The 13,477-nt window shown below is 41.7% G+C and overlaps 1 protein-coding gene across 2 annotated transcripts in view; it reads left to right on the top strand.

The window, feature by feature from the left end:
• RAB11FIP4 (RAB11 family interacting protein 4) overlaps window positions 1-13,477 on the top strand; it is a 121,688-nt gene that overhangs the window by 494 nt on the left and 107,717 nt on the right. The window lies entirely within an intron of this gene.

Raw genomic sequence — 13,477 nt, 5'->3', positions numbered from 1 at the left:
GGGCAGCCCAGACCCCCGCGCTGACCTGGTCCCGCTCCCCTGGGGTACAGGGACCGGTCACGGTGCCTTTCGGAGGGTGTATTTATTCTGGGTTTTGTCCGTCCTGGCTGAGCTGAGCTCTCCCCGGGGTGCCGGGCTCCGTGGGGCACTGGGAGCGGAGCCAGTGCGGTGCCGGCAGTGACTGGATAGACAGGGAAGCGCCTGTCCAGGCGCCCCAGAACGGCCGGGTGATGGGTTGGAAGCCAGGGCTCCATCCCTGCCTCCCTCCAGCCCTTCAGTGACACAGCGTAAATCTGGAGTCGCGCCACCGGTCTCGGCAGAGCCGTTGCGTCAGTGGGACCGGTGTAAATCGTGACATCAGTGTAGATGGGAGTGGGATTCCGGCCAGAGACAATGAGGGGACGACATGCGCTGATTGGAAACCGTTCCCTCCAGTGATTCAATCAAGGGCTGCGGCTCCAGCGAAATGAACCAGCAAGAAACGCTTTCCTAGGAGAAGTCTTGGGATGTTGCACTTCGCTGTTCAATGCTTCTCAATGCGCCCAGCAACTTTGGGTGCTGGGGGACCGAGTGCAGTTGGGACTAGGATGGGGTTCAGAAAACCAATGTCAAACAACCTTTTAAACTACAATAAAACAAATTAATGTGAGGAGCTAATAACACGGTAGTTTATAGAGGGATGCCAAAGAGGCAGCAAAGCCAGAGTGAATTCAAGTAATTGTTGGAGCAAATCACTTATTTCTGGCTTACCACTCTTAATGAAACACAGCTTGTGAATTAAATCAGGAAATCAGGAGACAGAAGGCTTATTTCTTACAGATAGTCATAGGTCTTAAACATTTTCTTAATGAGAAGATGCAGTTTCTGGTTTTAACAAGCAGAATAAGGAGAAATGAGTAATAGTAACAACTTTTATTGATTTGGGGTTTATTTGTCTCGTTGTATAATTTTATATAAACTAATAGAAGTATTTTTAAATCCTTACTGCCAGATAAACTGCATCCAAATTGCTTTTTGCACTACTGTGTTTATTTGGAGGCAGATCAGTGACTTTCTTGTGCAGCACTGAGGAAGAATGACGAAATTCCACTGGCTGTTTTGCAGCAGGATGACATTGATGATCATAACAATCCTTTTTGGGTTTAGAAATCTTTCAGGTTGCAGGAGTGGAGTGGGTTCTGTAAGATGCAAAGGAGGATTCGGGTGATGATCTCATAAGCTTAGAGTGAATTGGAGTATATTAGTTGAAAAGTATTTAAATGAAGAGAAAGAGAAAACTGGAAATCCCAGTAAAGAGAGCACTAGAAAAGTTGTCAGTGGTAGTTTCAGGATGGGCTGCCTTGCTGGGCAGGCACAGGAGAGAGTGCCAGTGATGAGAAATGCTTGCTTTGTGTTTTGTTCAGTTGTAACTGGCAGTGCTTGATAAGATATTTGTAAAACTGGGATAGAGAAGTCTTATCTATAAATATCTTATCTCTTTATCTATCAGTGTTATAATATAACTCGTTCTGGTTTACTTCCCTGTGCCTGGTGTAGTTGGTATTGGAAGTCCCTTGACTTCAAAGGAGCAGCTGAGTAAATGGGATTTGTAAATCACCCCAAGACGTTTGCTAGTGAAATACAGAATCAATTTTCCAAGTGCAGATTTACTCCGGAACAACGACTGTAGGTGAACTACTCTAGTTTAAAGGCTTGTTAAAAGCGAACTCTTTGTGTGGTGAATCACAGTTCATGTTTGCGGATGGTGAGAATCTACTCCCCCAAGTAGCACAGTGCTTTCAACCTTGCATGTGCAGGAACTTACCAAGTTCTGTGTGGAAATGCATCTCCTGAAATTAAACTGAGGAGACACTGTTAGGGAGCAGTTCCCTTTAACACATTAGAACGTACTTGCTGTCAATGAAAACTAATTATATTTTTGATTATGCTACACTTCTTGGGCCTCATCCACCTCAGCTCCCTTTACATTCAAAAGAAATCTTTCCATGGGCATCAGTGAAAGATTGAGTTGCCCTCATGTATAATCAAATATAAACAGAATATTAATCTGTTTATAGAGCTCATCTGGCCACAGGAAGGGTCCTGTTTTGTAGCACTGTGTACTGAGTAATTCTGATACTTAACCAACAGTAGCCTGGGGTCATGTCTATGAAATGAGAGAGTATTTGTCCCTTCAGTTGTGCCTGAAGGGCACACACAGCTCTTCTCTACCTCCTCAGAGCCACCACCATCCAAAGTTTCGAGTCTATAAATTCTTAATACTAACTTGAGTAGGGTTTGTAGGGAATTTAGCCTTTTCTGGTTGTTTTTCTTTTTCTTTCTCTTTCCTTTTTCTTTCTTGTGTGGTGTGTAGTCAATATGTTGAATTTTATTATTTCTGAAAGATAACAACTCTCTGAAAACTGCCCCAAGGCAAAAAGGTTGCAGCAAGGCAGCAGCTTTCCCTTCAAGCAAAGCAGTCCTTACTCGCACAGTTAAAATAATAAACTTTAACGTTTCTGGTTAACTTTGTTATTTTATTTTTAATGGGCTTTTGAAACCTCTGCTTCTAATAGGTTCTAGCAAGTTTGCTTGCAAGCTTTTGCTTTGCCATGCAAAGCATGTGGTTCAACTAAAGGAAGAAATTATTTGGTTGTATTGATTTGGCAGAGCCGGGAACAGAATCAGGTCTCTGAATTCCTGAATTTAGAGCAGACCTGACTGGCTGTCAAGCACTGCTTGCATGTACAAACAGTTGTGGAACTCGTACTTTTAGGCAGTTGGGCATTCTGGACTCTGCCCATCCCATATGACTGTGGGCATTTAACTGAGCTGGCTTCATCAATCTTTCTTCATGGACATTGATGAGCAATTGAACACTCAGAGGCTGTAACAGGACCAAAGGATGAAATAAATCCTTTAGGGATGCTTCTTTGTCTCCAGGACAACAGAAACTCCTAGCTGAGACTTTTGGTTCCGTGCTTGGGTCTGACTTTCCTCGTGAATGAGGTGTTTGCCATTTGTGTAGAAATCTGAAGAAAGGCACGAAGAGCTGTTTCCAAAGCGACTTGACTGGATGGCATGTACTCACTAGCTAAAGAAACACTTCACATAACGCTGAGAAATGCCAAGAGTCGCTCACCATCTGGTTCCCTTTCACTGGGAAGAGAGTTGCAGTAGCAGCCAAGCGTCTGGGAGCATTGTGAGTGACATGTTCAGCAAGCCCCAGTTCTGGCAGGGGATTACGTGAATGTGTATTTCAGAGTAGTGCCAGTTGATGTTTCATTATGCCAGATTCTACTTAAACTCCACACTGAGTTTTCAGCAACAAGTGAAATAAGCTGAGTGTGTTGACAACTTCTTTCTGAAGCAGGCATTCACCTTTTGGAGGTGTGCAAACTGTGCAGGTGCTCACACAGTCATCTTTGTCATGGTGAGATCTGCTCATCAACTTGAAGCAGTGTCACAATTGAAAGGGAGCTTGAGCAGCTAATAAAATGTATAGGCCAGTATCAATTATTCACAGGAGTGGACAGTAATTCACTTAAAGTCAATGGTCTATTAGTGGTGTGGAACAGAAATAGCTAAAAATGAGTTCACATATTTCTCATGAACAGATGAAAATTTCCAGCCAAAAGAAACTGTTGATAGAGGGAGATGTTTGTTGCTAATTTCAATCATCAGCCTCATTCAGGGCTGAAGTTAAAGGCATCAACCTCAAGTGCTGTCCTGGCCGTAGATTGTGGCTGTGGCTGAGTTTAATGGCACTCCTGGTGCTTCATTTTGACTTGCTGTCAGATGTCTTCCAGGAGCTGAGGCTGTCACACTCCAAACAGTCCTTCTGTTGTAACCACTCCAGAAGTAGCTTGTCCTGCAATTTCAGGAGTGTAATTTCACTGCCTGACAATCCGGAGTCTTTCTGAGGAGTCTGGGTGAATTTCAGGCTCCTGGTTGTTGTGTTGCAGTTCAGAGTTGCACCCAGAAATTAATGGAACCAAAATTCCTGTCAGTGTGCATGATGACAGAGATTAGCTCATACCTTCTTGGTAGCATGAGTCTGTAGCCATGAGAAAGAGACTTTGGCACTGAAACATGGAAATAAAAGGATGTTATCAAGTGATACTGCCATTCTCATAAGGACATGCTTCTTTGCTTTTCCTGGAAATAATTACTGAAAGAAAAAATAAAATATTTGCCTAGACATTAACAAGGATACAAGGAGTACTCCCACGTGACAGTGTTTTCTAGGCAGCAGCAAGGCTGCCATGCATTCAGATTCCTTAAAACTGTATTTGCTGATGACCCAGATATTTAGTATAATTTACAGTGACTGAAAAAAATACAGTTCTGAAGTGGAACAGCGGGGTACTCAGTTTATGGATTAGTCAAGGTACAGCCATTGTAGCCTCCTAATTCAATACAAGCTAGCAGTGAATATGTTTAAAATAGCCTTTTGGTATATGCTGAAACTAAGCATGTATTTCTAAACAGCTGACATAAAGCAAGCTTGGTACTTAGTGTTAATGAAACATTTGCCAAAGCACTGTGGTGGAGAGAGGAGCTGTGGGTTTGCTGTGCGCTCATGAGTTTAATTTGTTATGTAACGTTTGCATTTCAAAGGTAAGAGCTCTGAGGGGTACAGCTAAGAATTGATGCACGTACAGCTAAGAATTGATTGTTGCTGTATTTTGCAATACAAGTCAGTGATCTGAAACAGTAAATTCTTAATGCCTGAAGGAAAGGTAATCAATTTAGATAGCAATTCTTGATATTTAAATGACTGTGTTTTATCGTGACCTCAATGTTTGCATTTAGCACAGGTACAGTGATATTGTGTTGATTTATCATTAAAAGCAAAAGTAAAAAAAGGCATGAATGAAGCATAGGAGACAGTACAGAACGAAAGATAGCATATGCAAGTGGTGCATTAAAACATTCAGCTGCCAAGCAAGGCCAGATATTTTCTATGTAAATTTTTCTCCATGCCTGATTCAGTCCATGCTATTAAGTTGTAAAATTGGTGTTCTTTGTCTGTGATATGCCTGCATGTTCTCCAGAAATTTGCTCTTGCAAGTCCTACAGAGGATTTTGGATTTCTCACATGTATTGATTTTATTCCTCTAATATGATTAAGCTCTGAAAAGCAACTTAAACAAAATTGCTGGAAGGGAGGGTAAGTCTTGGAGGGAGAACAAGCTACTGCAATCTAGTATTTGTGGGGGGTGATCCCCAATACAGAAATTTTTTTTTCTTCTGAATTGCTTTGTTACCTGCAGTTTAACACAATTGACTCAGCAGCAGTGCTTTTGCAGCAACAAAGTGGAAACAAATCAATTGCTTTATAATGTTTAATGTTTTTATTCTCTGTGCAGTTGACAATATAGTTTCCTATTAATTTAATCGGATTTTAATGCTGATATTCACAAACATTTTAAAATCCTTGATCTGATTTTTGCATCAGATTGTCTGCTCAGGAATTCTAACAGTTCTTAAAGTATGCAGTATTTGGGGACACACGTGATCTCAGACCTAGCTCCTGGCACAGGCTGCTGAGTAAACACCCATCCCTGAACGTGCTTAACTCAGTGCAGGGTGTGATTAAGCACATTAATGATAAAAGAGAGCATCAGACACAATCACTTCTACTCCAACATACGGTTTTACAACAGCAGTGTGAGTGTAAACCAAGCACTGTATGATACACTTTTACTCAAGATACAATTGAAGGGCCTCACTTGGAGAGAATGCAAGTGTTTCTATAGAGTTATGAGTGCTGGTTTCATGTTTTGTGTGCAGTTAAAACCAAAAATAGCAGGGCTCCTTCCTAAGCCTTGAATCTGTTTCAGTTCTGAAGGATGTTCAGCCCCAAAATAAGAGACAAGGCTGAACTGTGGGGTCAAAGTACTGCAAGGGAGGCAGGGTAGATGCAGGCACTAGAAAAATTGCAGTGTACTCCTTGGATTTTAAAGCTGCTTTGACAGTTTAGTTTGGGTGAGGCATTATGGTTTTAGGGGGTCAAGTGAAAAGCTTAGAAACAGGTGAGACTTTTCTCTGTTAGGATTCCTGAAAATAGAAGAAAAGGTACTGGAATGGTGTGCTCTGGATTGTAGAGGATATTGGCCTGGTGAAATGAGGGGTGTCAGTATCTACATTTCAGTGCTTATATATGTGTTTTTTCAAGTATTCCATAACATCACACATATATCTGCATTGTCAAACTTGTTTTTTTCCTATGTGGGGGGCATTCTGGTGGTGTTCCACCACCTCCAGATGAGCTGACCCTCCCCAGTGGGATCCACATGGCTTCTGGAACATGGGATATTGTTTTCCAGTGGCATTTCTGTTAAGATAAAATATCCAAACAAACGTGCAATCAGCTTTGTCCATGTGTTTGCATGGTATTAATAGATTGGGGAAACTAAAATATTGGTGACTTTGCTAGTTTTGTAGTAAGTGACTATATGGGCAGTTTTAAACCTAATATATAGGATGTGTATGTTGGGATATTTTGCTAAGGCCACTTTTCTCAATGTTGTAACCTACTGGGAGCAGGAGAAATCTGTAGGAGAATTTTGTTGCACACTTTATGCAGACTCCTTAACAATTGCTTTATGAGTCTGGCACATTATTTTTGCCTTAAAGAATGTAAGTAACTTCACCTTTTGGAATTTTCTATAAGTATGATATCTTGATGGATTTCATTTGATGCTAGCTTTTTATTGACAAAATTTAAAGTGGAATATTTGGCAAACAAGAGGTGAAAATGCTCCAAAACATGACATTTTGCTCAACAAAAAGCATTTTTCCATTTTCTTCTGAGAAATATGAAACAGAAAAAATGGTTTTGATTACCTTTACTTGGTGAGAAAGCTGAAAAATCAATTTTTTACAAAGTTGTATATTGAGCGAGTGCAGAGACTTTGTGGATGGTGGAGGAAGGGAAAATATGTTCCTCAGTTCTCTGCCTAACTGGAGTTATGTTCAGGTTGCAGTTATCCAGAGCTGTGGGGAAAATAAAGCAACAGGTAAAGCAAAACCATGAATAATGCCAAGCTGTGTAAGAGATTAGACAATGTAATCTGCAGAAAAAGGAAATCAGTGAGTTTTTGTAGGAAGCAGGAACAGCTTTAAAGTGTGGTAGAGGAGAATTTAGGATTATGGTCCATGAATGTTTGTTTGGCTGTGATTCATTTATTGCAGCCAGACATGGGGGAAATGTGAATTTTAGCCTCCAGCATGAAGAGTGAATTGTGTGTGTCATTCCTCAGTTCTCTTTGGGATTGCTTGAAAATAAAGAATTGAGGAGTGCTTTGGGACACATCTTCAAAGGAGCTTTGATAATGTCAGTTTAGCTTTTCCTGCTGAGCAATTACAAGGCATGGAAGTTTCCACTGAGGAAAACTGCATCTTGCCTCCTCACCTGGGAATTCATTGCCCTTTGCCAAAAACAAACTCCTCTGCACGGTCGGGTGCATTTTACTGGAAAGTGCTGTGATATTTGCTTCCAGTCAGACAGTCCAACGTGGCTTGTTTAGAGAGGGAATGAAACTGGTTTGAACAGTCTGCTGTTGACAGCTATCATTTGAGTAGGTCTAAATTTGAAGGTCAATGCATCTGTAATGGCCAGTGTGACTTTGGGGGTAGTAGATTTTGATCTTTATCAATAACCTACCACCTCTCTTGTGTCCTGTAGTCACCTTGACTGATGATTCTGCTGGTACTCTAGAGGATTTCTGGACATCTGTCAGCCAGATTGGAAGCTTTGCTCTAACCAAGCTCACGATGTCTTTCCAGTGGGTGAAAAGACAATTTGCTATGTACAGAGAATTTGGCACAGGTCAAGTTACTGTCCTGGTACATATGCTGGCAGATGCAGACCATTTGTTTCTTGATTTAGATAGTCACCCAGATAACCTCTGGAAAAGGTCAAATATTCACAAATTACTTGCATTTTGCCAAAGCTCATGGCACAGATTGCTTTTTCTGTGTGCATAGGCCACGTGATTTCTCTTACTGTACTTTTTTTTGTAAATCTGACTTGACTACGATGAACTGCACTTATTTTCCCAGAAATAATTTTCTTTCCTCTGTGGCATTCTAAAGACATTTTCAGAAGCCTAACAACCCTGGTGTGTGGAAACATCCTTTTGGTACTCCTGTCTGGTGCTCCCTGAGTGGGTGGAGGTTGGTGATGTTCTGTATCAGCTGTTTCATTGGGGTGGGTACTGAATGTTTGGTGCATTGGCAGGAGCAGGGCCAAATTGCTGCTCTCAGTCTGCTGCTTGGGGCCACAGAATGGTTTGAGGAGGAGGAGGAGGGCAGCAGGGATATTTAATGCAGGAGAATCGATGGTGCCTCAAGGGAGGCATCATGAACAGACTGTAATCCCCACTGTCACTCTGCAACATCACAGCTCTGCCTGGGCACTGCTTTTGCTGGAGACTGGTTGAAGTAATGCATGATGTTCTGGCCTTATGCGTTATTCTCTGGATTTATTCCTTCCATTTTCAGGGACAGCTTCAGTTTTTGACTCACCATGGCTTGTGCTTTTTGGTGGGTGCTCCTATTTAAATGAGGGTGGTTGTTAAGTTCTGGTTGTGTTACAGCAAAATAGCACCTGTTTGGAAGGGAAGGGAACATTGAAGGGATTGGTCTAAGTGGTCATAAACACAAATGATTTACACAACATTTCAGGTGAAAAGCTTGCTTGATTGAGTTGGTGGAATAATGTGGCTATAAATTACCTTTGGGTTTATTGCAGTTGGCTGCTGCAGCAGGTCTTTAGCAAAATGTTCTGTTCAGTGACACTACTCCTAATTCAGTGCCTGATACTGCTTGCATTTTGTGGATGTTGCACTGTTCTGTAGAGCTGCTTCCCTGGATTTATGGTACAGGATGAAGAGAGTAGGAGGGTAGACTCCTCCCATGGCAAGAAATTGCTGATGTCTCTATTTTAGGGAAGTGTAAAGAGGCACATTTCAAATACCTTTTTTACGGGGGGGGAAGGGTTGCCATGGGTAACAGTTGTGAAACATTAGGTCTGATTTTACACCACACCCGCCACTCTCTGCCCTGTTTTACTTTGTTCTGTGATAGGCCATGAGCATCAGGTTAATCTTCCAAACTTCTGGATGGCACAGGATGGCCGAAGAGACACTGGCATTTACTGCTGTTGGCATCCAGAGATGTTTCTGAGCCCACAAGGACACCAGGCTGAGTATCCTCTGCAGAGAAAAGATGCAGAACTGGCCTTTTGGGAGGGGTGATTTTGTATAAAGAGGTGTGTTCTCGGAGCCCTTTGAAGGTGCCTGTGAGATGGAACCTCACTGACCTGGCACCTCCCTTCCCTTTTCACACTATGTGACTGCTTTACAGCTCACAAAGCCTTAGAAGGTTGTGTCATTCACTGAATAACGGGTGTGCCAGTCACAGAAGGTATTTCTTTAATTAACCAAATACTATTTCAACTTTAATTTCTCTTCTTTTTCCCATGTGTTGTCTCTCCCACTCTTGCTGCTGATAGAAACGTACCCATTTTACAACAAGTCTGTTAGTCATTACTCCTGCTTAACTCTGGTGAGCCTGCTGTCAGTAGCACTGTGTGCCACCATCAACTGTAGCCTGTAGTTTCCCTCAGTCAACTGGGCGGAAGGATCCCGGTGGGAAGAGGGAAGATGGATGTTCTCTTCAAAAGGATTGCAAACATACAGCAGTGAATGAATACAGAGGAAATACTGGTGAAGTGCACCCTGTGAAACAGGGTGTCAGTGTTTGAGGGAGTACCTGTGTATATCTTAATACCCACATGCAAGAATTGATTTCTAGGAGTAAACTGCCTGCCTGGAATGAAAATGAATCTTAAGACCCAAAGCGTGTGCTCAGTGCACACTGTAATTAGATTGTGATTGCAATTTCAGCACAGGACTGAACTTCAACCTTTTAAAAACTCAATCTTTCTTCAGGAGCTCATGGGGCTATTTATGATATCAGCGATGGACTCAAGGAATATCACAGCTATCAAATGGGGAGGAAAGGAGAGGCTGTCAAAAGATTAAATTTTGATGGCATTTTAAATGTTACCCCCTACACTATATTTAATGATTCTTTAGTTCTGCTAAAAGTCAGTGGCTCTAAAATGCTCCAGTCATTTTTGAAAATGTGATTTTATTTCCCCAAGTACAGAAGAGACTTAGTAAAATTTTACTTTGGCCCTAGGAAAAGACTCAGGAGGTGCTAGACACAATAACACATTGCTCTCCACAGAGCAATTTTCCCCTCTGTCAGAACTGGCCGTTGTGCGTTCTGTTATTAATGAGGGAGTTATAGTTCTCTTTAGGAGGAGTTTCCATGATATCTGCTGCTTGGCACTGCAGACTCTTACTAAAGAGCTGATGTAATTCCCATGAAGATTTTGTGCACTCTCTGTTAAATGGGTCACTCCATGCCAGATAACATGAGCAATGTCTGCACCACTTCTTGGGACCCGCAAGGAAGGCAGGCTTGGTACAGGTTGTGTGTGAGCACTGCTTGAAAGAAAAATCCCACACAATTTTAAAATATTCATCTTTGCTCAAATAATATTACGAAAATAAAATAATCAAATAGACTGGGGTTTTTTGGTGCCGAATTAATAGATTTAGGTCACAGACTGTAAATTAGTGTGACTCAGCTGTGTGAATAAATCAGTTCACTTGATTGTGGGATGAATATACACTTTCAAAGCTTTTAATAGGTAATGAATATTCAGGGTCTACCACATGGTAGGAGATCTGAAACAAAGGCTTAGATTCCAGCAGCCCTGGCTCTCAGTCAGCATGTGTTACAAAAAGAGTGTCTTGGAGTGGTAGAGAGCAGTGCTGCTCTCATCCCTGTTTTTCTTCCTCTTTGCTGTTGCTAATAGGAATGCAACAGTGTGATACACCAAATGCCCAACTGGTGGCCTTAGAAGACAGGTTTTACAAGCTGTATTGGTGCTCAGATCTTGTCCTCTTATCACCATTTGTGAACTTCAGATGGAGTTGAATGGGTGTCAGATGGGGATTTGAAATCTCCCAGTAGCTTGCAGAGGAATCTGGGAGCTGTTGTTCACCCCAGCCCTGTAGGCAGGGAGGCAGCACCAGGCTCTGTTTTAATTTAGGGTAAAAGGCTCAAATCTGTGCAGTAACAGAAGTATTTGATGGAGCACTTATCAACTAAGTTCGTGCTGAAGAAGGTGGCTCCCCAGGTTCTTCTGAATAAACACAAGGTTTGAGATGGTAAAAATCTGAGTCAGTGAGAGTAATGACGTTAATTTGACCGTAGAGCCCGTGCTCATGCAGGAACAGACAAGAAATGCATGACTTTCCTGGGCCCTGTTGAGCAACTCAGCATCCTGTAATAATTCTTAATTTCTTAGTTTTTGAAATACTACTCACAAGAGTAGTGGGAAAGGGAAATAAAGATGCTAGTGCAAAGTTACCAAAGTTAAGAATAGCCTACAATGTGGCTATGAAGTGTTTTAAGTTCGATATTTTTGCTTGCAATAGAGATTTCTTGCCAGAGCTCTCTGTGGAATTAGCTTGAAAATCTGAGTTCAAGGTAGCTGGATAAGAAAAAAGGATTTGGCAGTTCTGTGAAAATCTTTAATCAAAAAGGGTCTATACAGCACCTCAGCATAGTTCTCCTGGGCACAGCCTTTTGCTACCTTGCATATGCCAAGACTGAATCACAGCTGATGACGAAGTGGGAGAGGTGACAGGTTTGATGTGGAATGTGTCTGGTTTAGGTGTAGTGCGTATAAACCTGCCACAGCAACTTTGTGCATGGGCATCCCTGGGGATGGTCAACACTTCCTGAAGTGGGGAAAAGGGAGGAACACATTTGCTACCAAAGCTGAGCTTATGATCCATGTGCAACCAGGACCTTCTGGTATTCCACTGATATTACATTGTGCAGTTACAGAGTTTGTGATGCTGACAAGCTTGATAAACTTCCTTACTTATGCTGAAAATCGATCAATTCAAAGAAAACCAAACCAAACAAAATAAATGGTGTTAGGTGCCCTGAAAGGCAGGGGAAGATCTCATTAAAAACAGCATTGTTGCAAGGAAGTCTGGTATAACCTGCACAGCTTCTCCTCTGCCTGAGTGTAGCCAGGCACTGATGGATAGTCTGAAATGTGTGACAGAATTTATACCGTTGGTAAAGACAACGAAGGAGAGGAAAAACCAGGCCTCAGCTGTGCCAAGCACTGAGATGTGTGCTCCCAGGGATATTAGTAGAGTTTGGATGTGTGAAGATAAAAATGGTTTCTGTTGAACAGGAGTGTGGTTGAATAAAATGCTCAAAATGAATGCATATAGCTGTGATGTTGAAGTTAAACCATATTTTTTCCCCCTCAAAGAGTCCTGTATGATTTGGGACATCCATTTTAACAAGATTGTCTGGAAATTAATCTGAAAGCATGAGGGATGTAAAAATTGACAGTTTTCTAGGGTTTTAACTGTCCTATAGAATTCTACAGCAAAAGTACATTTCATTCTTAAATTCTACAAGCGGAGAAAAAATTACCATTTCTATTCACTGCTACAGGTTTTCTTCAATAGGGCATTTAATTTATTGTCTGATTCTGTTATCTGTAAGAGCTAAGTAGTGGAAGAAGCTACTGAGGTGCAAAACGTTTAAGATATTAGAGGGGAATGCCAGGATCTTGTTGAATCAGTCCTCCCAAGCTATAGCATAATATTCCTTATGAGGCAAGGGCCACATCTCTGGGAGACAGCTCTAAGGGCATAATTGCTAGGAAACAGCAAATGGAGAACCAGGAAGCTTTTTTGACAGACGGAACCTGCAGAATTCTGCACTGGCAGTTCAGCTTTGTGGTTGTGCTGAACTGGGGCTAAACTGTTCAGCATTCCTGCAAGGTGGGAGTCTGAATAGCAGAGCAGGGCTGGGAAGGAAATGAGCTTGCTGATCAAGATGTTCCAAAGTGCATCTTCAAGGCAGGTCTGAGTCAACACTTTGATATAATGCTGTCAGACTAGATGATAATACAAAATATTCTGACCACCTACTTGGTCTAGAAGCAAACACTACCTGTTCCTTGGCAGTGATTTCTGATTAAACTGGGGCCTCTAGTTGCCAACAGCCCAGTGCTAGCCACTGTGACTCAAGCCATTGACTCCTTCTGTTTGGCATAAAACATTCAGATATTTAAATAAATTCAAGTTAATGATAGGAATCATATTTTTATTTGGAAAATTAAACTGCTCTATCACTTCATTAAGGCTCTCTGAGCTCTACCTGAGGCACAGACAGCAGTGAGGAAGCTCATATACACATGCTACAAAATAAAATGCTCAAGAGAAGGTTTTTAATACAGGTACCCTCCATCTACAATTTGCAATTATATCTGACCTTTTAAAATAACCCAGGTGCAGAAAACATGCTGGAATACATCACACCTAAGGTGAGCTTCAAATACACTTCTTGGTTCCCAGAGAGCCCTGCTCTTTGCAGT

Source organism: Aphelocoma coerulescens, chromosome 18 (assembly GCF_041296385.1).
Source record: "Aphelocoma coerulescens isolate FSJ_1873_10779 chromosome 18, UR_Acoe_1.0, whole genome shotgun sequence".
In the NCBI taxonomy this organism is placed as follows: Eukaryota; Metazoa; Chordata; class Aves; order Passeriformes; family Corvidae; genus Aphelocoma; species Aphelocoma coerulescens.
This window is presented reverse-complemented; position numbering and strand designations above follow the sequence as displayed.